Here is a 24,846-nt window from a genome sequence, read left to right on the forward strand (position 1 = left end):
TATATTTTATTGATTTTTTACAGAGAGGAAGAGAGAGGGATAGAGAGTTAGAAACATCGATGAGAGAGAAACATCGACCAGCTGCCTCTTGCACACCCCCTACTGGGGATGCGCCCGCAACGAAGGCACATGCCCTTGACCGGAATCGAACCCGGGACCCTTGAGTCCTCAGGCCGACGCTCTATCCACTGAGCCAAACCGGTTTTGGCTCCACCACTCATTTTTAAGTCTAAGCATCCAATGGAACAATTAAGTGAAGTATAGGTTTGTAGTATTTGTCAATTTCCCTGGCGTAAATACTCCCATTGCCACCATGTTCAAACTGCCAAAACGATGTCCTTGAACATGGACATGGGAAGATATTTCAGTTAGCACATCATTGTAGCTTATTTCCAACATGCTGATACAGTAGCAATGAATGTGTTCAAGAACATTCCTAGTAAAATGGTAAAATTAGCTTTGTGCAGTGGCAGTATCGTAGCCAATGAGGTTTATCTGAGGTGTGATTATTGCCAATTGAAAAAAAAAAGTAAAGTGGCAAGTTTTTAATGTTTTTCAAAGTTTGATATAAGTGTAATTGATTTAAAACATACATTTTTAACTACATATATATTTTTATAATATTTTTATTGATTTTAGAGAAGGGAGAGGGAGAAAGAGATAGAAACATCAATGATGAGAGAGAACCATTGATCCGCTGCCTCTGGCACACTGCACCCTGGGTTATCAAGCCCACAGCCCGGGAATGAGTCCCGACCAAGAATTGAACCGTAAGCTCCTGGTTTATAGGTCGACACTCAACCACGGAGCCAGGAGCCAGGAGCCAGGCAACAATATGTATTTTTGTTGATATCAAAGAGGAAGAAAGAGATAGAAACATCAATGATGAGAGAGTAAGTATCATTGTTAGCCTGCCTCCTGCACACCTCCTGCTGGAATGGAGTCCAAAACCTAACCATGACCAGGAATTGAACCCTGACCTCTTGTCTTGGTTCATAGGCTGATGCCCAACCACTGAGCAACACTGGCCAGGCTAAAACACATTTTTAAACTTACACTTTTGAAGTTTGCGTACATGTCTGCATCCCTGAAGCCAAATTCCTCCTCCCCCTTTCAGTGCTTTCTAAATGGCACATGAAATTACTGATGCAAGGGCATGATCTACCTTTGTAATAGCTTATTTCATATTATATCCACATAAAGAAAACACTTATGGCCGAAACCAGTTTGGCTCAGTGGATAGAGCATCCGTCTGCAGACTGAGGGGTCCCGGGTTCGATTCCGGTCAAGGGCATGTACATTGGTTGAGGGCACATCCCCAGTGGGGGGTGTGCAGGAGGCGGCTGGTCGATGTTTCTCTCTCATCGATGTTTCTAGCTCTCTGTCCCTCTCCCTTCCTCTCTGTAAAAAAATCGGTAAAATATTAAAAAAAAAAAAGAAAGAAAACACTTATGAATCCCCATGAATTCTAGCTTTCTGTCACTATCTGAAATCATGGGTAGTTTATGTGTGCTCAGGTACATTAGTGGTTATTTTACTTAGAATCCATGATACATTTTGCCCCGGCCAGGTAGCTCAGTTTGTGAAAGCATCTCAATAATGCCGATGTTGCTGGTTCCATTCCCAGTCAGGGCCCGGACAAGAATCAAACCAGGAATACATAAACTTAGTGAAACAGCAAATGGGTGTTTCCCTCTCTTCCCTGTGTCCTCTCGCTCCAATCAATACCTTTGTGTCTGGTGTTCACCAAATCTGTCCACACATGTGACCACACACACAGCTGGGGACCCGTGGTGAACCAGCCAGCAGGGTTCTCTCTCATGCGGGCAGAGCACACAGAGAGGGAGAGAGCAGGAGGGGAGGGGCCCTGCTGTCAGCGTGGAGGGGGGACTGGGGCTGAGCTGCACAGTCATTCTGGGGGATGACGTCACCTGTGCTCCCTGAGACTAAAGCCGAAGCGGCCGGGAAAAGCTCTGGGCCTGGACATGGCCCGTGTGGCCTCTGCGCCTTCCAGCCGGGGGTTGAGACTGATATTTTGGACGCAGGTGGTTGAGGAGCCCAGATTCCTCCCAGGTGTTTGGGAGCAGCCCCTACTGCTTTGGGCCCCCAAATCTGTTCCCCTTTGGGAAGTGTGGCGGGCTGGCACGGCCATGGCATACTCAGACCCAAGGTGCCTTGTGTGCCGTGCCAGCTCAGCCAGGTCCAGTGACCCTGAGTGGTGGCGGCCGAAAGGCTTAGAAAAGACAGACAAGAGAATGAAAGCTGGGTCTCGGTGGGACACTGCTCCCTCAAGGAGAAACAGCGCCACGGACTACAAGCCGTGTCTTTATTTTATAGCAGATGCCACGAGGCAAAGTAAAGGCGTGGTCAGATGTTTACAATATTCTCGTGGGTTTCAGTCCCACTCAATTGCATGCACCTGATCCAGCTTTCTTTACTTGCTATATCACTCAGGCACGTGGGGCCACGAGTTCGGACCATAGGTTCAAGCTTACAACTCCAGCTGTTGGCTGTCACTGTGCTGGGAGGGCCCTGGCCTCCAGGCCGGGACTTGCACGTGGCCACGAGAGGTGCCCTCTCGTCAGTCCAAGGCTTGGACCTGTCCGCTATAGCCGTGCCCCACAGCAAGTCCTACCTCCCACCCACACACCCACACCCCTGGGCCCCACAGGCTTTGTTTGAATCTCTATTTTTGCACATCTGGGTAAGTTTCCACTTCGATTTCATTAAAAATTCCGCCCCCAGCCAGTCCTGGAGGTCGCATGGATTTTTCTAGGAAAGGGTGCTGTGTGTTTCCAGTGGGGAGAACCTGCAATACAAGCCTTCCCAGCAGGCCGTGCTGCCACCGTGGCGGGTGACTTGCAGGTGGTCTCCCCCTCAGGTTTGGCCTGTGCAGACAGAAGCCTTGCTCCTCGAGTGAGGTGCTGGACCGCAGGCTGTGGGACAGTATAGTGTGGGATGTGAAGTTGAGGGGTCAGAGAGGTTGGGACCTGGAACAGGATTGGTGAGAGGGTTCCTGCAAATGGGGGCGCCCCTCAGAGTATTGTCCCTGTCTACAGTGTGACCCTAGACATAAACTGGGCACCTGAGTGCCCCGCTGAGGCTGGGGGTGTTCTGTACCTGTGTGTTTCTGTGCTTGTGTTACCTGTATGTTTCTGAGTCTGTGCACCCCGACAACAGGCAACTGCATAGGCCAGTGGTTCTCAACCTTCCTAATGTCGCGGCCCTTTAATACAGCTCCTCATGTGGTGGTGACCCCCAACCATAAAACTATTTTCGTTGCTACTTCATAACTGTCATTTTGCTACTGTTATGAATCGTGATGTAAATATCTGTGTTTTCCGATGGTCTTAGGCTACCCGTGTCAAAGGGGTCGCGACCCACAGATTGAGAACCGCTAGCAGGGTCGCCTAAGACCATCGGAAAACACAGATATTTACATCACGATTCATAACAGTAGCAAAATGACAGTTATGAAGTAGCAACGAAAATAATTTTATGGTTGGGGTCACCACCACATGAGGAGCTGCATTAAAGGGCCGCGGCGTTAGGAAGGCTGAGAGCCACTGGCATCGGCACTCTCCAGAGAGGCGTGCAGAGGGCAACATGTGCTCCTCCGACCCCAGTGAGCCCGTCTGCTGCTGCTCCGAGCCTCTGGTTCCCCTGGGGGTCCCATCACAGGCGCCAGCGTTAGATTAAGAAAAGGGTCCGTTCACAGTCTCCCAGGCTGTGGGCAGGCGGGGTGGGGGGGGGGGAGTGGAGGAAGATTGATGGCAGACTGGAGTGCTGGAGTGTGCGTGGGGAAGTTTGTGAAGGACACTAGGCTTCGTGGAGGAGCTGGGGCATCCAGGTCCCTTGGGAAGGAAGGAGTGGTGGGTGCATGTGGGGGAAGCTGAGGGGAAAGACTTCCAGGCTCCTCACCCCGCCAGGAAGGAGGCAGTGGACATCCCTGGAGAGGGGCGCCCCTGCCCATGAGGAAGCGAGGCTGGCCCTAATGGAGGAAGGCGCCTGGGGCTCCATGGAGCGTCATTCCGGGACTTCTGGGCTCTGATCATCTACTGGGAGTGCATGGCCACCCGGGACACGGGCCAGGAGGGAGAGTTCGGCCCAGTGTCGCTGCTCTTGTGGGTGAGGAGAACTGTCGAGGGACCTTAGAGCACAGGCTGCTGCACGGGACAAACGGGAAGTACAGGGTCACCAGCGGTGTCCCGGCAGCATTTTCACCACCAGCCACGCCCGCTGGCGCGCTCACGGGGTCCTGCAGAACATACAGAGACTCGGAGGCAGCGTGGTGACTGATGTTAATGGGAAAGAACAGGGACGCCGGGATGCTTGCAGTCCTGTCGCCTTCCCAGTCGACCCTCTGGACCTGTGGGTCTTCACCAGGACCATAGTGGGGGAACTGAGGAAGCAAGGAAGTTGCCCAGGGTCACACTCAGAAGTGGCTTCGGAGTTTGCTTGTCAAAGACATCAGACCAAACCCCTCCTGGGAAGTTCACTCCTTTCACTTTGCCGGTGACATTTTGGGGCAGCTCGGGGACAAAGTCCACCTGGATGAGGAGAAAGCAAACCATTCGGGCTGACGACCACTGTCGTTTCCCACCAACCCCCACTCCTCTCCTTGGCCCTGCACAGCCCCCAAAGAGGCAGCATCATGTGGAGGCCTAGATGGGGCCTGTCAAGAATATCAATTTTGCCAGGCCAGTATGGCTCAGTGGTTGAGCATCAACCGATGAACCTAGAGGTCAAGATTCAATTCCTGCTCATGGCCCAGTGGGGGCATACAGGAGGCAGCCAATCAATGATGCTCTCTCATCACTGAAGTTTATCTCTCTTCTCTCTCTCTCTCTCCCTCTGAGAAATCAATAAAAATAAAAATAAAAATAAAGGAATGTCAGTTTCTCCTCCTGACCCCCTGAAATTTGCTGCAGCTCAGCGATGTGCTTTGGCCACTGAAAGGAGGTGGGAGTGAAGCTTTTCACCAATAACAGAAGAATCTAGAAACACTGAGTTGGCCCACCCTCTCTGTCCTTCTGTGATAACACCTAGTAGGTGCCTACATGGTGCTTCTCTTTATCCTGGTCCCCGGAGAGCCAGGGTGTTCATGTGGTATGGACAGGAAGCATACCTGCTTTATAAGCCACTAAAGCTTTGGGGCTGATTGCTTCGCACCATAACATCTAGCTTATTCTAGTGGGTACGCATTAACAATTCTACTCTCTCTGAGTCAGTAAAGCTTAACAATAGAAGCCAGAACTAGGTTATCAGAGACATAGGTGTTGGACTTGCAGCCTGCCTTAATTACCTTCACAATCTGGCAATTTACATTGAGTCTCAGAGCCTGGATTTCCTCCCCATTAAATAGTTAAACCATCTCAGGTTGTAGAGAGGATTAAATGAAATAATAATGCAGGTAAAGCATCGAATCCGGGCCTGGCACCTGTAGTAAATATTCAGTAACTGTTAGCTCCTTAGCTTCACAATGGGCACTGACCGCAGACATCCAGACAATGTGGGAAATGTCAGCGTATTGGCCTATGTAACCCTTCAGATACTGCTTTGAAACGAGTAGGATGGGATTATGTATATTATAGCCTGCTTTTTCTCTTAATTATGTGGTATTTTTATGTTAAATATAAAGAATCTGACAGCTGGAGTGGCACAGTTGGTTGAGCATCTTCCCATGCACAGAAAGGTTGCCAGTTCAATTCCTGGTCAGGGCACAAACCAGGTCTCTTGGTTGTATTCGCGGTGGGTTGGGGACATGCAGGAGGCAGCTGATCAGTATTTCTCTCTCTCCATCTCAGTTCATTTCTCTAAAATTCAAATAAAAATCAAATGTATAATTATATACACACATTATATTTGTGGTCTTCAGGAATCAGTGAAATAACACTTACCACCTCAGGGAGCATTCTGAGTTTCACGGAATCTGAAATAATGTCTCCAAACAAGAGATCAGTTGCAGACAACACTCCACAAAAGCCTATAAAAGCCACCAGAACCTCAAGTTGTCATTACCCAGCGCCACTCAGCGTCTCAAAACCAACACTGCAATGGCCAGTCAGTGACTGGGATCCTACTGGCACCTGGGGGGCCTGGAAAAGTCCGTTACCCAAAGGGCAATGGGCCCAATGACGGCTGAGTTTAGCCAATGAAGGCCCAGAAGAGTCACATTACCCAGGTGCCCCTTGGTTCGGGTGTGACGTCCAGCACCTTTCTCCTGTGGTCATTTCGACCTCCTTCCTCTGTTACCACAGTCAGGCTCTGGTGCTCTGCCTTAAAACCACAACGAGGCATCAGAGGCAGTGTCCCTGCTCTAAGTGGTGTGTCTGAGGCTTGTTGAGTCACAGCAGGTGGGATTGAAGCCTCCTTGCTTTCCAGACTCCTCCGCTTAGAGTTCCACTCAGCTCACCTCATGTCCTGCAGCCCAGGTCGCCGCTTACAGAACAGAACAGAACAGGGAGTCTGTTCTGCAGGTGATGGGAGCAATGGGAGATTTGGAGCAATGGAGACAGGTGACTGACCCAGGTCTCATTAGACTCCCTGTGGCTGCAACATGAACAATATAGATGGGATGGAGGCGGTAGAAAGACTAGGACCGAAGCTGCTGTGATAGTCTTGGTGAGTGTGAAGGTAACTGGTCCATGATGGGGGCTGTGGAGGTGAAATAAGCAGTTGAATTCTGGATCGGTGTTATGCCATCAGGATTTTCTAATTTGGAGGTTGAGAGAGAGGTGAGAGTCAAGGATGACGTGAAGTGTTGCAATTGGCAGACGGAGGTAAGGAAGGACCATTAGGTGAGATGCAGATGTTCATAGTAGGAAATGTAATGTTCACTGAAGAAAAAACCTTTATTTTTTGCATGTAAGGGTTTGCAATATTCCAGGAACCCGTTCCTCAGCATCTGGAACTCTGAGGAGCAGTTCAGAATGAAAGCTTCTTTAAAAGGTAGCTGGGAGTGGAGAGACCAAGGTGGAGTTGTGGGTCTTCTTTTTGTTCCCTTTTTTTTTCTTTTCTTTTTCGTTTTTTAAAATATATTTTATTGATTTTTTACAGAGAAGAAGGGAGAGGGACAGAGAGTTAGAAACATTGATGAGAGTGAAACATCCATCAGCTGCCTCCTGCACACCCCCTACTGGGTATGTGCCCGCAACCAAGGTACATGCCCTTGACCAGAATCGAACCTGGGACCCTTCAGTCCGCAGGCCGATGCTCGATCCACTGAGCCAAACCGGTTAGGGCTTTTTTTTTCTTTTTAATTAGAGACCAGAGAGCAATTCAAGCACGATGAGATTGCAGCTGTTGCATATTTACTTGTTAAACACACACCAGGATTCTGTTGTGAGCCTTAGCTGGGGTGTTGTCGTCAGTCTGGTTGATTTGCTTAGGGGTATGAATGGTCATCTGTGCGACTCACTGGGCATGGGGTAGAAGGGCATAGGCTATGGGACTTGAGTGCTGAAGGCTGTGACTGGTAAAGGGACATTAGGTTCAGTACCAGTCGAGATGGCATCTAAATATCTGAGACCTGATGTGGTTCTCAGTAGGTGAGGTTGAAGGAAAACTCAATCAGGGAGGGAGGCCTCCATAGCAGAACTCAAGGCTGCTTCAATGAGTGTGGACACTCAGAGTTGGTGTAGAGCTTAATCCTGTTTGGATTTGCCAAGCAGTCACTACACCACACATGCTGAGTAATGAGCAGGAAGTCAAGGAGATGACTATGGGGACGGTAGGTGTGGGAGTGCAGGTGAGAGAGAGGTGTGGAGAAAGGGTGATGTGTCCTTGGAGAGGGCATGTGCATTCATGCAGGCAGAGCCCTGACATTGACATAAGAGTGAATGGAGGTTAAGTCCATTACCTGCTGACAATACAGTATGGTGAATTTCAGGTTAATTCAGAGAACACACTGGAGGAAAGCTTTAAATGTGCAGGGAATGTTTTACTTTCTCACTCAGAATAACAACACCAAAGGAGAAGTTTTTGCCACCGTTTACCTGAATGCAAACCCCTTTTATCAGAACACTAGAGGCCCGAGATGCATGAATTCGTGCACGGGTGGGATCCCTCCACCTGGCTGGCGATCAGGGCCAATTGGGGCCATCTCTCCCAGTCCCCGTGGAAGATTGGCTGGCTGGGGAGGGTCTGTGGGATGGCTCCAGTGCATGTCCACCCCATCTTGCCCAGACCCTGAAGCAAGCAAACCTACTGGTCTGAGTGTCTGCCCCCTAGTGGTCAGTGCAAGTCATAGTGACTGGCCAACCAATGTACTGTCTGCCCCCAGGTTGTCACTGTACATCATAGCGAGCGGTTAAGTGGCCTTAGCATATTATTAGCATATTACACTTTGATTGGTTGAACGGTCGACTGGACAACCAGACACTTAACATATTAGGCTTTTATTATATAGGATACACTCTGCTAGATGCCTCCTAAGTTTCAGGTATAAGTGACATTTTCAGAAACGGCATCGCACTTGCTAACCTTCTCAGGACTACAACCTCATTGATGTCACTGCAGGTATTTGTGTGGAAGCTCTTTCACCCCTACCACCTGGCTCACCTGAAGAGTGTGCATTGGTCACAACCCCTGCATGCTCTGGGGTTGTGCTTGAGAAGGTTATGAATATTCTGAGCTCCCGGGTGAATATTCATTCCTTTATTTCTGACCAGAGACTTGACCTGGCCCAGGTTTTGTCCAGAGCGCCCATCCTCAGCCAAGAAGTGCTACCTCTCTCAGGGACATTGTGGGTCTCACATTATTCTGTGATGAAGTGTTTCAGGTTCCAATTCATCAGCCGGCAAACCTCTTGCTGTCCTTTGCTCTGGTTTATGATCTTTATGTAAAAGGAGTTTTTTCTTGTGTACCTTTAATTTTGTTGGTTCTATTCTCTCTGTGGGATGACTGAAATGAAATTAGTGTTCTGTCAGCATGGACAGGTGAACAGTATGGTGTGATCTCAAACTTTCTGTGCTTTGGAAGGCACAGCTTGATGGCAGAACAATCACTCTGTTCAATATTGGCTGATGTTGTATTGCCGATCGAGGCCTTGAGAGAAATGTTGTGTGACTTTGTGGGTCTAATGTGCTGTCTGGTGCCTCTTTTATTGTAGAGGTCAATGGTCGCCCTGAATAGGTGGCCTTTATTGTGCTCCTGTGAACAATATGAATTATATTTTCTGTTCGCAGAATGTATTACATAAGTGTCAGCGATGTTTAGGGTAACTACTCTCTACACGCTCCAAAGAGGCCATGTGTCATGATGTATGAGGTTTCATAGGCTGGTGTCATTGGTTGTAAGACTCTGAGGTGGAATTAGTTTGGAACATAAACACTGTTTTCATATTCATGGCAGACACGGCAGTTAAACTGGATAAAAAGTGACTCTTCTGGACATAAGTCCACATTATCGCAGGGCCTGTGGCTTGTATGATCTGTGAGAACTTTCTGAGGACCTCCATCACTATTTCCTGGAGGTGAAGTCACTGGCAAGACAATAATCTAATGGTTCTGTGGATTCCCCTGACCTCTGACCCCTCTAGGGTGTTCACCTCAAGGTTGTTTATCAGAAGGCAAGACCTCAAAGCTAGAGGACAGATAACCCTGTAATCAGTCCCAGGATGTGTCTTTTGTAACCAGTCAGCATTCCCGTTGATTCCAATGGCAATAGTCTTCCCTGCTTGACAGCATTTGCTGCCACTGAGGCAAGAGTGGTCCTCCCAGGAAATGAGAACTGACGTTCAACAAAGTGCACCTTTCTCCTGTGTGCTATTTGGTGAGCCCTGACCTAGAGATAAAGCTGTGAAACTGTCACATGTAAATAAACCACCTGTAACTCACACACAGGGTGGGGCAACAATAGGCTTACAGTTGTATGTTTGCAAAACACAGAGATTATTCTTTCAAAAATATTTTAGACCATAATTTTATTCTTTTTTGGGGAAAGAGAGAGTAAGAGGCTGGAAGAGAGAGGTAGACATAGGTCTGCTGCCTCCTGCATGCCACGACTAGAAATCCATTTGGGGATGTTCACTGACCTGCAATCAAACCAGAGACCTGTCCATGGATGGGATGACACCCAACCAACTGAGGACACTGGCTGGGGCAGAGTTTATTCCTATTTATTATTATTATTATTATTATTATTATTATTTTAAATATATATTTTATTGATTTTTTACAGAGAAGAAGAGAGAGGGATAGAGAGTTAGAAACATCGATGAGAGAGAAACATCGATCAGCTGCCTCCTGCACACCCCCTACTGGGGATGTGCCCGCAACCAAGGTACATGCCCTTGACCAGAATCGAACCCGGGACCCTTCCGTCTGCAGGCGGATGGTCTATTCACTGAGCCAAACCGGTTAGGGCCTGTCTATGTTTTTTTGTTATTTCCAAGTTTGGGGTATTATACATAACACTTCTGGGAATATTTGCATTCAGTTCTCTATATAGACATATATGTTACTTATCAAACTGTTGTGGAGGTAAATGTTTTATATTTAAGATATGGGGAACTGTGAGCCAATATGGTCATTCCCTTTGTCTTCCCCCTAACCCACAGAATATAAAAATTCCAATTTTTCTGCTACCCTGCAAGGACATAGAATGGTTAACCTTTTCAAAGAGTAACCCCAGAAATGCATATAATGTTAACTTGCTTTCGTTTTAATTCCATCTATGCAAGAATTTTTTTATGGTGACCATTTTTTCATACATTTATTTGTACTGTATTTATCTGTTTTGTTAAAATGTCTGCTGAGAATCATTTTCAAATTGTCTAAATAAATTTATTATTTTAACTGAAGGAGGACTATGCAGCATCTAAGACTTATGTTTGAATTTCCCTCATTCCTCAGTGACTCAAGTGACTCCTTTGCCATATGGAGCATAGGTTTTGAATCCTAGAAGAAAAATGGTTTTCCTCAGTGTTTTAAATTATTTTAATTTTTTATATGATGAATGTTATGTACAACTTATACCATATACTTATATGTTGAAGCTGCATTGCTAACATTCAGAGCCACTCTTATTTAAGTCTAAGCATTCATTAATATATTATATGAAGTCTAGGTTTGTAGTATTTGTCAATTCTCCTGGCATATAAACTCTTATCATGGTCAGTTTTTTTTTTTTTTTTTTTTTTGGAGATTTTATTTTATTTTTTTATTATTATTTTTTAAATGAATCTTTATTGTTCAGATTACAATTGTTTCTCCTTTTTCCCCACATATCTCCCCACCACCCAGTTCCCACCCCCCCTCTGCCCTTACCTCCCCCCCCCCCGCTGTCCTTATCCATAGGTGTATGATTTTTGTCCAGTCTCTTCCCATACTCCCCACACAGACACCCCTTTCCCCCTGAGAATTATCAATCCACTCCCATTCTATGCCTCTGATTCTAATAAGTTTATCAGTTTATTCTGTTCCTCAGATTTTTAATTCACTTGACTTTTAGATTCACTTGTTGATAGATATGTATTTGTTGTTCATAATTTTTATCTTTCTTCTTCTTTTTCCTCTTTTTAAGGAATACCTTTCAGCATTTCATATAATGCTGGTTTGGTGGTGATGAACTCCTTTAGCTTTTTCTTATCTGTGAAGGTCTTTATCTGCCCTTCAATTCTGAATGATAACTTTGCTGGGTAGAGTAGTCTTGGTTGTAGGTTCCTGCTATTCATCACTTTGAATATTTCTTGCCACTCCCGTCTGGCCTGCATGGTTTCTGTTGAGAAATTAGCTGATAATCGTATGGGAGCTCCCTTGTAGGTAACTAACTGTTTTTCTCTTGCTGCTTGTAAGATTCTCTCTTTGTCTTTTGCTCTTGGCATTTTAATTATGATGTGTCTTGGTGTGGTCCTCTTGGGATTCCTTTTGTTTGGGGTTCTGTGCGCTTCCTGGACTTGTAAGTCTATTTCTTTCATCAGGTGGGGGAAGTTTTCGTTCATTATTTCTTCAAATAGGTTTTCAGCATCTTGCTCTCTCTCTTCTTCTGGTACCCCCATAATTCTGATGTTGGTTCGCTTGAAGTTGTCCCAGAGGCTTCTTACACTATCTTCAACTTTCTGAATTCTCTTCTCTTCATGCTTCTCTGGAGGAGTGTCCTTGGCCTCTTTGTATTCCAAATCTTTGAGTTGATTCTTGCAATCCTCTAGTCTGCTTTTGGGTCTCTGTATAATATTTTTTATCTCAGTCAGTGTATGTTTAATTTCTAGTTGGTCCTCATGGAATTTATCGGCCTTTTCCATGAAATTCTTGAAAAACCTTATAACCGTGGTTTTGAACTCTATGTCCAATCGCTTGTTCTCCTCCATTTCTTTGGTTTGTGATCTGTTTCCTTGCCTTCTCATATTCTCTGCTTCCCTGAGTTGGTAGGGTAGTTTTGTGTACTAGGTGTCCTATTGGTTCAACGGGTCAGCCTCCCAGTTACTTGAGGTGGACACTCTTGGTGTACCCTTGTGTACTGTGTGTCCCCCAGCAGGAGCTACAGCAAGGGCTAGTTTTCTCCTCCTTTGCTTGGGCGGTTTTGGAGCAGTCTGACTGGAGCTGCAGTTGGTTAAGCTGCCACAGAACAGGCCATTTATATGTAAAAGCCGCTGTGTGGAGCCTGGGCGGGTTTGTAGAATGTGCGGGGCGGGGCCTCAGGGCGGGGCAGGGTCTCAGGGCGTCACTAGGCTGGGGCGTGGCCAACGGCGATGGCTGCCGTCAGCCGTCTCTGCCTTTCCCGTTTCCAAGTCCCTGCGCCCCACGGTCCAGCGCAGTAAACAATGATTGCTGGGCGCACCACTGCAAAAAAGTCACTCTCACTTTCTGACTCGATGGCCGAGAGTTCAGCTTCTCCCCGTAGGTGTCTGGGTCCCCCGAGTGTCCCCAGAAACTGGATTTCAGAGTGATCGGGAGCTTGTCTCCCTGCGGGTTGAAGAAAAGCCGCGCTCCCAGCCGCCCGCCGCCGTCCCGATTCGCGTGCCTCCGTACCTCAGCTTTTCAGCGATTGTGCTCCTTTCTGTTCTTAGTTGTCAGTCTTCCACTCAGCCAGCTTTCCCGTGGTTCTGGGTGGTAGACGTTTTTGTCTTTTAGTTGTGTTTTTGAAATTGTTGTGTGAGGCAGCAGATTAGTTGTTTAACTATGCCGCCATCTTGGTTCCTCCTCTCTTCTAGAATTTTTTCTCATGGTCAGTTTTAAACTGCCAAAGAGATAGCAGTGAATATGCACATGATAAGATATTTCAATAGCACAGGATTGTATTTTATTTCCAACATTCTAATACAGTTGCAACAAATGTGCTCCAGAACTTTCATAATGACACAGTAAAATTATTGGGAAGCCTCAGGTTTTAAACCTTTTTAAAAGATTGATTTAAGGCGAAACCAGTTTGGCTCAGTGGATAGAGCATCGGTCTGCGGACTGAAAGGTCCCGGGTTCAATTATGGTCAAGGGCATGTACATTGGTTGCAGGCAGATCCCCAGTAGGGGGTGTGCGGGAGGCAGCTGATCAATAGTTCTAGCTCTCTATCCCAATCCTTTCCTTTCTGTGAAAAATCAATAAAATATATTTTTTAAAAAGTTCTTTAAAAAAAATAAAGATTGATTTAAGTACAATTGATTTAAATCGTGCATTCAAAAACTATTTTTACTTAATTTTAGGGAGGAAGGGAGAGGAAAAGACAGAAACATCACTGATGATAGAGAATCACTGATAGGCTGCTTCCTGTACCTCCCCTCTCCCTGGGGATGGAGCCTGCAACCCAGGTATGTGCCCTGACAGTGAATAGAACCATGACCTCCTGGTTCAAGGGTGTATACTCAAACACTGAGCAACAACAGCTGGGCTAAAGTGTTTAAAAATTTTTTTAATATATGAATTTTTTATTGTTGATAGTATTACATATGCCCCCCATTTCCCCCTTATATATATTCTTTGGTGGGTCTGTCAGTGTGGACCAGGTAAGCAGACCTCCAGGCCCATCTCCTCCTCCAGCACCACTTGTGGGGCCTCAACACCAACACTCACCAAGGTCATTGGCTGGGATGAGGCCTCATTTGGGCCTTTGAAAAAACTACATTACCCAGAAAGCACTGCGCCAGAGTGACAAGTGGTAAAGAGCATTTTGGTGCCTGCACATCCGGTTAGGGCGGGACTTCCTGCGTCCTCCTCCTGGCGGCCATTTTAACCTGTTCTGTGGGTTCACAGACTCACAGCGTCAGCGCTCTGGTGGCGGAAGGAGGAGCCGTGGGAGGCCGCGTCCCGCCGGGCAGGGCTGTCTGAGGCGGGTTGACCCCCAACCGGCGGGACTGGGGTCCCCGTGCCCCCCGCCTCCTCTCCGCGGACAGAGCTCCCTCAGCGTCACCCCATCGGCCCTCCCGCCTCGGGGCCGGCGCCGCTCAGCCCCGCAGCCCAGGCCGCAGCGCCCAGAGCAGTGAGTGCCCGTGGGGGGCGCAGGGGGAGGGGAGGGCGACGGGCTGCGGTGCCGCCGGGGAGGCCGTGGGGGCTGAGCCGGGAGGGGAGAGCCAGGCCTGTGTGTGTCTAAAGGCGACAGAGGAGGAGCGGCGGCTCCGGGAGGAGGGTCCCTTCCTCCTCAGGGGACGGGGTGGGGGCTGTGAACACAGAGGGACGCGGCCTGAGATGCGGCTCTAACGTCCCCACAACTGCCCAGAGGAGGAGCCGACCACAGGGGAGAGGACAGCAGGGAGGGGGGAGGACCCTGTGACCACAGCCACCCAGCAGGAGTGCGCCCTGAGGACCCCCTGAGGGGTGCAGGCCTCTCCTGGTCACGTGACCTCGGGCCTGAGCCCTGGGTCCTGGCGGTGGGTGCCGGGCCCTCCACAGACCTTCAGTTCCCACAGGTTCCTGCGGGTGCAGAGCCGCTCAGGGGGCTGGGCTGTGGGGCTGATGTCAGGGCCTCACACTATCGTGGCCTCTGAGGTTGTGGGTCCTGGGACTGTCCAGCTGCTCTTCTCGGGGGACCTTGGACCTGGGGACGTTTAAGGGACACCAAGCCCAGAATCCTAAGCCCAGTTCAAGGGTCATATGAGTGGCACCTGATTGTGGCATCCAGTGGAATTGTGGGTGATAGGTCCTTCCATGCATGGGTTCCAGAACGTGCAAAGGCTTCAAGTGAAGACTAAGCTGCTTGAGGGCCCAGCAGGTGTCCATTGTTTAAAAATAGGACCTGGAAAGAGTGGGACAGGAGTCAAGTCCAGAGCAGCTTTGTGACAACTTGGGTTTCTGTTCTGCTGGTGGAGGGGTCATTGGGGTAATTGGAGCAGAACAGCAGGTGATGTGTCCCAGGTCTCATTAGACTCCTGTGACTGCAGCATGATGCACAGTATGGCTGTGAGGATGGGGGTAGGAAGACTACAATGGAAGCTGCTGTGATGGTCTTGGTGAGTGTGATGGTAATGGGATGGCACAGTGGTGGTAATGGATGTGGTATGCACAGTGGTGGTTGTGGATGTGGAAGAAGCAGTTGCATTATGGATCAGTAGGTGTGGCCACCTGGGTTTTGTAATTTTGAGGATGGGGGGAGAGGTAAGAATCAGAGATGATGTAATGGTTTGGATTTAGCACCTGCAGGTATGAAAGCACCATCAACTGACATGGAGAAATTCATAGTCGGAAAAGTAAAGCCCATGAGGAATATAAAATCTTTTATTTTTCCTATTAGGGTAAGAGATATTTCAGAGACCAGTTCATGACCATCTGTAACTCTGAGGAGTTCATGATGAAGACTCCTTAAAAGAATAGTAAAGACTGTGGAGCTTGGAGGAGTTGTAGATCACCTTTTCATGTTATTTTATTGAAGGTAGAAGAGTAATTAAAAAGGTGAAACTATGGCTACTGCCTTTGTACTTGTTAAACAGTCACCAGGATTACATGTGACCCTTTGTTGGCCTGGTGTATTGCATCCAGTTTGGTTGATTTGCTTATGGGCCTGAGTGGGCATCTGTGAGACTCACTGGGCATGGGGTAGAGGGCCATAGGCAGTGGGAGCTGAGGAATGAGGGCTGTGAGTGGAGAAGGGACATCAAGAGCAGCAGTGGAAGAGGTGGGCTCTGGGTAACTGAGTTGATGCGGTTCTCAGTAGGTGAGGTGCAAGGAAAAAAGAAGTTGGGAGGGAGGCCTTCATAGCAGAAGTGAAGGCTGTGTCTTGGGTGTGGGCAATCAGCGTCAGGTCAGTACCTGATACTGTTTGAACTTGCCAGGCATTCTCTGGAACACACATGCTGAGTAATGACTAAGACCAAGGAGATGTCCATGGGAGCTGGGGTTGTGGGAATGCAGGTGTGAGGGAGGTGTCGGAGGAGTGATGTGCTCTTGGAGAGGGAGTGTGAATTCATGGCCACAGATCCCCGATATTGACATAGAGAGACTGGGGTTGAGTCCATTTCTGGTGATAACTGGATGATACAACATAGGGAATTTTAGGATAATTCCTGAAAAGACGGGTGTTTTGGCGCTACATGCCAGGTCCAGAATTTAGGTGTCATATAGGTGCACACCTGCCTGTTGTTGTTGGGCTAATGCAGTGATCAATAGGAATGGGATAGCATACATCAGTGTCACCTGAGCTTGAAAATCTGTACTGACTTGGGGAAGGGGGAAGGGTAAGAGAGAAATACATTACAGAGGATGTGAATTAGAATGTTGAAAGAGGGTTATTCCAAAACATCCCCTCCGATTCCTGGCGTACATGCGTTGTCTTTGAAGTTGTGACCCTGGGAATGAAGCTGTATGAGAGAAGTGGGATACAAAGAATTATGTGGAACAGGTAGCACAAAGTGTTGACCTCAGCACCCTGGGATTGGAATGGAAAGTGTGAGGAGTGATGCCATGCTTTTGGGGTCTTAGAGGGAGAATGTGTTGGACAACAAGAATAGTGCCCCACTAGACCAGTGTCAAATCGCTCACATCTCTCTTTATGGCCAACATTTATCTGTCCCCTATGTTGGTGACTTCTATAGCGTTGAACCTGAATGTGAGGCCCTGAGGTCAGGTATAATCAATCTGGGCATTTGCTCTATTGCTGTGGGAAGACACAGTATCAGTAGTCATATAAGGAGAGAGTGACTCTGATGGATGCAAGGTCTGCTATCTTCTTGCCAGGGCCAGCCTGAAGGTTGAACCGGGCTAAGGTAGGGATGTGGGAATTGAGAAAAGAAAGAAAGACAGGAAAGCGGGATCGGGAGGGTTGCGAGCCATTGACTGACTGCAGCGAGTTTATTAATTGAGTACTGTGTTTTATACACAAACACTTGAATAGGAGGTCTGTCAAGAGAAATGTACTCTTTGTTCCTCTTAATCTCTAAGGGAGAGATAGAGCAGAAGGGCAAATTCTCGGTACAGCAAATCTCAGTAAATAGTTACAGACTTCTTGGTAAGCCATGAAAGGTTGCTGTCATTCTACAAAGGTTGCTCTCATTCTACTGATAGTTGCCATCCAAACAAGCCTGGGAAAACTGTGTGGTTAGGGGACTGAGCCTTGCTTGAGCCTTGCTAGTCCCTTCGGGTGCAAGGACCGTGTCAGCTTACACCCCGTCTCCAACATCTTCTGTGATTGGGGGTGTAGAGGGACATGATGGATGTGGGTATTGGGGTTTGTGACGAAAGTAAAAGCCTAGGAGAGAAGCTAATCAAGGACTGAACTGTCCCCATTACGACAGGATATGGACTTTGAGGACGTGGCCATTGCCTTCTCCCAGGAGGAGTGGGGGCTCCTTGATGAGGCTCAGAGACTTCTGTACTGCGAGGTGATGCTGGAAGTGTTTGCACTGGTCTCATCTGCAGGTAAGAGCTTCACATTGTCCCGGTGTCCTGAGGTGATGTCCTCTCTTCCTTTATTAAAAAACAGCTTTCTCTCCCACAGCCAGACCTTGGGCTCTTCTACTTTATCCCATTATCCTGTCAAATGTGCTGTGGATGAGAGTGCTGAGTGTGTGGGGAGCCCAGAGCAAAGGTCTCCATGAATATCCCTCACACCCATTGCCTCACATGGGGCAGGGAGTGTCTGGGGGTCAGTATAGTTGCAAACAGCTTACTGGGCCCACACTTGCACTTTCTCAATCTGGAAGGGTGACTGTGTCCACATCCATGGCTTCCACTTCTGCACCATTCCTCCAGCTAAAGACTCTTTGTGACTGCCTGTGCCAGGTGATGGTCTTTACTTGCATGAACCATGGGCGGTTCTTGAAAGACCTCCTTCTATTGTTTGTAATATTCTGTCCCTGAATACTACTGCATGCTGTCTTGCTCTGGTCAGTGCTGGCTACTCACCTCTGTCAATAAAACTCAGAATATTGGTGTTCTATGTGCTTGTACAGTAGAAGGTACAAGGAGAGCCCTGTTATTTTCACAGGTTGAACATACAACATGATCTAAAGTGTTGCCTGGCCCTCCTGAGTTCCAATTTGCAGGAACTATGACATAAGGGTGGTGTTTAGATCATACCAGGAACGTGCTCATGTCCAACAAGTTTAGGTTGAGGTGCCACTGGCAGCAGCTCATTTCTACCATTTCATTCCCATGCTTGACACTTCCCTGACTTACCTTTTAGTCTGTGCCTTCCTGGTTTCTGGCTACCTTCACCGTCTTGCCCTTTTCCATCATCTGTTCCTCTGAACTGCTCTCTCTGCAGTATTCTCAAGTATTGACCTGCATGTGTTATGAGGTGCACAGACATGCTTCACTAGACCTCGACACAAGCTTCTCATTTCTTGAATTTTACGTGGAATAAGATGTAACCAACCGTTTGCACAGCTGGCCCATGTCACCCGCAGACAAGCCCAGTTGAACACTGTTAGCAGACCCATGAGCAGATGATCCAGCTTCTGTTCCATGTGGTGCTTGCCAAGTTTGTTTCATATTTTTTTGTAGATTTTCCCTGGATGGTGACCTTTAGTGGCTCAGATCTTCAGAGCAGCATCTTATCAATCCTTCCTACAGATGTTACCCTCAGAGAGTTGCATGGAACCAACGTGTTATGTGGGACACACTTTAGTAGTAAGACCTCCCTGTCACCACAGTTGACATTCATTTCATCACCATTTTTCTGTTTTCAGGTTGTGGGCATAAAACGGATGATGCGGAGGCCTGTTCTGAGCAGAGTGTATCTGTACAAGGGGAGTCACAGGTCAGTGCTTCTAAGAAAGCTCCAGCAACCCAGAGGACCCATCTCTGCGGGAGGTGTGTCTCTGTGTTTAAAGGTATTCTGCACCTGACTGAGTCACAAGCAGCAGACTTTGAGCAGAAAGCCTTCTTCAGTGACGCATGTGTGAGAGACTTCTGTTTCAGTGCAAACCCTCCTCATCAACAGAGGGAAGCCAGTGGAGAGAAGCCCTGGAAAGGAGCTGTGGACAGGGCCTCGTTTGTGACCAACTTGAACTTCTTCTTATCAGGACTGCCTTCAACCAGTAGGGAGGTTGGGGGAGACTTCCCAGCCATCTCAGAGCTTCTCCAGCACCAGGCCCCTCTCAACACGGAGAAGCCACACCGTCGTAGTGAGATTTCAGAGGAATTTCTCAATACAAAAAGGCATCACCAATGGGATGAATGTGAAAAAGCTGCCACACACAACCAGAACCTTGTTCAACATCAGGGCGTCTGCTCTGGAATAAAATCGTATGAGTGTAGTGAATGTGGGAAGGCATTCATTAAAAAATGTTACCTCACTAAACACCACAGAGTTCACACTAAAGAAAAGCCTTACAAATGCAATGAATGTGGAAAATCGTTTACGTGCAATTATTACCTCTTTATCCACAAGAGAGTTCACACTGGAGAAAAGCCTTACAAATGCAGTGAATGTGGAAAATCATTTAACCGCAGTTCTACCCTCTATACCCACCAGAGAGTTCACACTGGAGAAAAGCCTTACAAATGCAGTGATTGTGGGCTGTCCTTCAGGCAGTACTCTAACTTCAGTAGACACCGCAAAATTCACACTGAAGGAAAACCTTATGAGTGCAGTGAATGTGGGAAGTCCTTCCATCGTAGGTCTTCCCTCACTAAACACAACAAAGTTCACACTGGAGAAAAACCATATAAGTGTAGTGAATGTGGTAAATCTTTTAAGGAAACTACACACCTCGTTATGCACAAGAGAGTTCACACTGGAGAAAAGCCGCATCAATGTCGTGATTGTGGAAAGTGCTTCAGTCATAGCACTAGCTTCATTCAACACCTCAGAGTTCACACTGGTGAAAAACCTTATGAGTGCAGTGAATGTGGGAAGTGCTTCAGTCAAAGTACTAGCCTTGTTCTACACCTCAGAGTTCACACTGGTGAAAAACCTTATGAGTGTAGTGAATGTGGGAAGTCTTTCAGTCAAAGGTCTGGCCTCATTCAACACCTCAGAGTTCACAGTGGTGAGAAACCTTATGAGTGTAGTGATTGTGGGAAGTGTTTCAGTCAGAGCTCTAACCTCACTCAACACCTCAGAGTTCACACTGCTGAAAGACTGTAAGACGGTAGTGATTGTCGGAAGTCATCTGGGCAAATCTCCACTCTCACAGCGCATCAGAGAGTTTACATTAGAGAAGAGCTTTAAATGTTCAGAGAATGTTTTACTTTCTCAGAATAACAACACCAAAGGAGAAGCTTTACCCCCATTTACCTGAATGCAAACCCCTTTATCAGAACATACACTCTGCTAGATGCCTCCTAAGTTTCAGGTATAAGTGACACTTTCAGAAACGGCATCGCACTTGCTAATCTACTCAGGACTACAACCTCATTGATGTCACTGCAAGTATTTGTTTGGAAGCTCACCCCACCACCTGGCTCACCTGAAGAGTGTGCATCGGTCACAACCCCTGCATGCTCTGGGGTTGTGCATGAGAAGATTATGAATATTCTGAGCTCCTGGATGAATCCTCTTTCCTTTATTTCTGACCAGAGAATGACCTGATCCAGGTTTTGTCCAGAGCCCACTTCCTCCACCAGGAAGTGCTACCTCTCTCAGGGACATTGTGGGTCTCACATTATGCTGTGATGAAGTGTTTCAGGTTCCAGTTCATCAGCCTGCAAACCCCTTGCTGTCCTCTGCTCTGATTAATGATCTTTATGTAAAAGGAGATTTTTCTTTTGTACTTTAATTTTGTTGGTTCTATTCTCTGTGGGATGATTGAAAGGAAAGTTGTGTTCTGTTAGCATGGACAGGTGAACCGTATGGTGTGATCTCAAACTTACTGTGCTTTGGAAGGCAGAGCTTGATGGCAGAAAATAACTCTGTTCAATATTGGCTGATTTTGTATTGCCGACCGAGGCCTTGAGAGAAAGTGTGAGTGACTTTGTGTATCTAATGTCTGGTGCCTCTTTTATTGTAGAGGTCAATGGTCTCCCTGAACAGGCAGCCTTTATTGTGCTCCTGTGAACAATATGAATTATATTCTCTGTTCACAGTATGTATTACATAAGTGTCAACAATGTTTTGTGGATCTACACTCCATGCACTCTGAAGAGGCCATGTGTCATGATGTATCAGATTTCATAGGCTGGAATCATTTGTTGTAAGACTCTGAGGTGGCTTTAGTTTGGAACATAAACACTGTTTTCATAGTCATGGCAGACACTGCAGTTAAACTGGATAAAAAGTGCCTCTTCTGGACATAAGTCCACATTATCCCAGGGCCTGTGGCTTGTATGATCTGTGAGAACTTTCTGTGGACCTGCATCACTATTTCCTGTAGCTGGAGTCACTGGCAGACAAAATAATGTACTGTTTTTGTGTTGTTGTTGTTTTTTTATTCCCCTAGCCCCTCTAGGGTGTTCTGCTCAAGGTTTTAGCTGAACAGGCAAGATCTCAAAGCTAGAGGGAGGATAATGCTGTAATCAGTCCCAGGATGTGTCTGTTGTAGCCAGTCAGCATTCCTGTTAGTTCCAGCTCCAATAGTCTTCACTGCTTCTCAATATTTGCTGCCACTGAAGCAAGGCTGGTCCTCCCTGAAAATCAGAACTGACATCCAACAGAGCGCACCTTTCTCCTGTGTGCTATTTGGTGAGCCCTGACCTAGAGATAAAGCTGTGAAACTGTCACATGTGACATCAACCACCTGTAACTCATACACAGGGTGGGGCTACTATAGGCTTACACTTGTAAGTTCAGAAAACACAGAGATTATTCTTTTAAAAAATATTTTAGAAAATAATTTTATTCCTTTTGCGGGGAGAGAGACGAAGAGAGGGTAAGAGAGCTAAACATAGATCTGCTGCCTCCTGCATACCCATATTGGGGTTCCATTTGGAGATGTGCACTGACCTGGATTCAAACGAGAGACCTTTCAGTGACACCCAAGCAGCTCAGATAACTGTCCCTGGCAGAGCTTATTCCTGTATTATTATCATTAATTATTGTATTATCTTCCATACCAGCAACTCTAAACCTGCTTTTTGCCACATCCTTTATTTTCCTAATACCCTGTTAAAATCTCTCTGCCTTTCTCTGCCCTCCATATAGTCATGGATTTTCCTTTTTTACAATAGAATAGTTCATATTGTTCATACTTTTATTGGCAATACTTGGTGTGTACTCTGTAACAAATAGTGGTTTCCTTCATGTACACAGTCATCATGAGGTTCAACTCATATGCTTATGTGCAAAAATAATTGACATTTTTCTGAGTAGTACTTGTACGGTGAATAATCTTTTCTTTTTTAAATCATATATCTCTTCACTACAAAATAGACACTATTGAGAGTGTCAATTACATCCTATGAAGACATTCAATTTTAGGTCACAGCATTAAGAGCTCCTGGTTTTAGTCCCATAAGCTCTCTTTGAAATGACTCAAATAATCTCTTTGTTGATCTGTATTTGTCTTTTGCTATTTTTAGGTTTTGGGGTATTATAAATAAATCTGGGAATATATGCATTCTGTTCTCTATATTGACATATGTTTTACTTATCGAACTGTTGTATAGGTGAATGTTTTATATTTAAGATATGTGAAACTGAGCCAATATGGTCATTCCTTCTGCCTTCCCCTTAACCAACAGTAAATAAAAATTTGAATTTTTCTGCTACCCTGCAAGGACATACAGTAGTTAACCTTTTGAAATGGTTATCCTGGAAATGCATATAATGTTAATTCGCTTTCATTTTAATTCCATCTACCTAAGAATTTTTTATGGTGACGATTTTTTCATTTATTTGCACAGTATTTATCTGTTTTGTTGAAATGTCTGCTGAGAGACCTAACTGTTTTGGCTAAGTGGATAGAGTGTCAGCCTGGGGACTGAAGGGTCCCAGGTTCAATTCCAGTCAAGGGGATGTACCTTGGTTGCGGGCACAACTCCAGTAGGGTGTGTGCAGGATGGAGTTGATCGATGTTCCTCTCTCATTGATGTTTCTAACTCTGGCCTTCTCCCTCTGTGTAAAAAATCAATAAAATACATATATTTTAAAAAAATATCTGATGATAATCTTTTTCAAATTGTCTAAATAAATTTATTATTTTAAATGAAGGAGGACTGTGCAGCATCTAAGACATATGCTTGAATTTCCCTCATTCCTCAGTGACTCAAGTGACTCCTTTGCCATATGGAGCCACAGGTTTGAATCCTAGAAGAAAAATTGCTTTACTCAGTTCTTTAAAAAATATTTTTTATTGATTCTTTTACAGAGAGGAAGGGAGAGGGAGAGAGAGTTAGAAACATCGATGAGAGAGAAACAACATCGATTAGCTGCCTCCTGCACACCCCCTACTGGGGATGTGCCCACAACCAAGGTACATGCCCTTGACCAGAATTGAATCTGGGACGCTTGAGTCCGCAGGCCGATGCTCTATCCACTAAGCCAAACCCGTCAGGGCTTTACTCAGTTTTTAAAATTATTTATTTTAATAATTTTATTGATTAAGGTATTACATATGTTTTACTCAGTTTTAATGCTATGTACAACTGAAGCCAACTTATACCATATATTTATACATTTAAGCTGCATTGATAACATTCAGAGCCACTCTTAAATAAGTCTAAGCATTTATTAATACATTAAATGGCATCTAGGTTTATAGTATTTGTCAATTTTCCTGACATACAACCTCTCATCATGGTTTGTTTTAAACTGCCATAGTGATAGCATTGAATATGCACATTATGAGACATTTCAATAGCACTTGATTGTATTTTATTTCCAACATTCTTACACAGTTGCAACAAATGTGGTCCAGAACTTTCATAATAACATAGTAAAATTATTGGGAAGCGTAAAATTTTAAGCCTTTTTAAAGTTTAAGTACAATTGATTTTAAGTCATACATTCAAAAATATTTTTAATTGATTTCATGGAGGAAGGGAGAGGAAGAGAGAGAGAGAAATATCAATGTTGAGAGACAATCACTGATAGGCCTCTTCCTGTACCTCCCCTCTCCCTGGGAATTGAGACTGCAACCCATATATGTGCTCTGACCAGGAATAGAACCATGATTTTGGTTCATAGGTTGATGCTCAACCACTAACCTACACCAGGTGGGCTATAGTATTAAAATTTTCTTAAGTGTATGTATTTTTTGTCATTGATAGTATTACAGATGTCTCCCATTTCCCCCTGTATATACACTGAGTGGCCAGGTTATAATGATCTCTGAAAACATAATAATCTGGTCACTCAAGTGTATATCCTATGCAATAAAAGGCTAATATGCAAATTGTCCCCTCATTCAGTAGTTCAACCAGCAGGCAGGCTGGCCAACCGCCCACGTCCCCTCCCCATGGACAGGCTGCTAGACCCCACCCATGCACGAATTGATGCATCGGGCCTCTAATATATAAATACTTATATACTAAGTGGCCAGATTATTATGCGTTCGGAGATCATAAAAACCTGGCCACTCAGTGTATATTCTTCGGTGAATC

At 46.1% G+C, this 24,846-nt stretch overlaps 2 non-coding genes across 2 annotated transcripts; one reads left to right on the forward strand and one right to left on the reverse strand.

The window, feature by feature from the left end:
* The first annotated feature begins 455 nt into the window (after positions 1 to 455).
* On the forward strand, positions 456 to 590 carry LOC114229379 (U4 spliceosomal RNA). Its single transcript, XR_008555055.1, has one exon. It is a non-coding gene; the product is annotated as a U4 spliceosomal RNA (small nuclear RNA).
* A 22,059-nt stretch (positions 591 to 22,649) lies between these two features.
* Positions 22,650 to 22,779, reverse strand: LOC114229380 (small nucleolar RNA SNORA25). The gene has a single exon (XR_003615466.1). It is a non-coding gene; the product is annotated as a small nucleolar RNA SNORA25 (small nucleolar RNA).
* Positions 22,780 to 24,846: the final 2,067 nt, after the last annotated feature.

This window comes from Eptesicus fuscus, chromosome 21, assembly GCF_027574615.1.
Source record: "Eptesicus fuscus isolate TK198812 chromosome 21, DD_ASM_mEF_20220401, whole genome shotgun sequence".
Taxonomy (NCBI): Eukaryota; Metazoa; Chordata; class Mammalia; order Chiroptera; family Vespertilionidae; genus Eptesicus; species Eptesicus fuscus.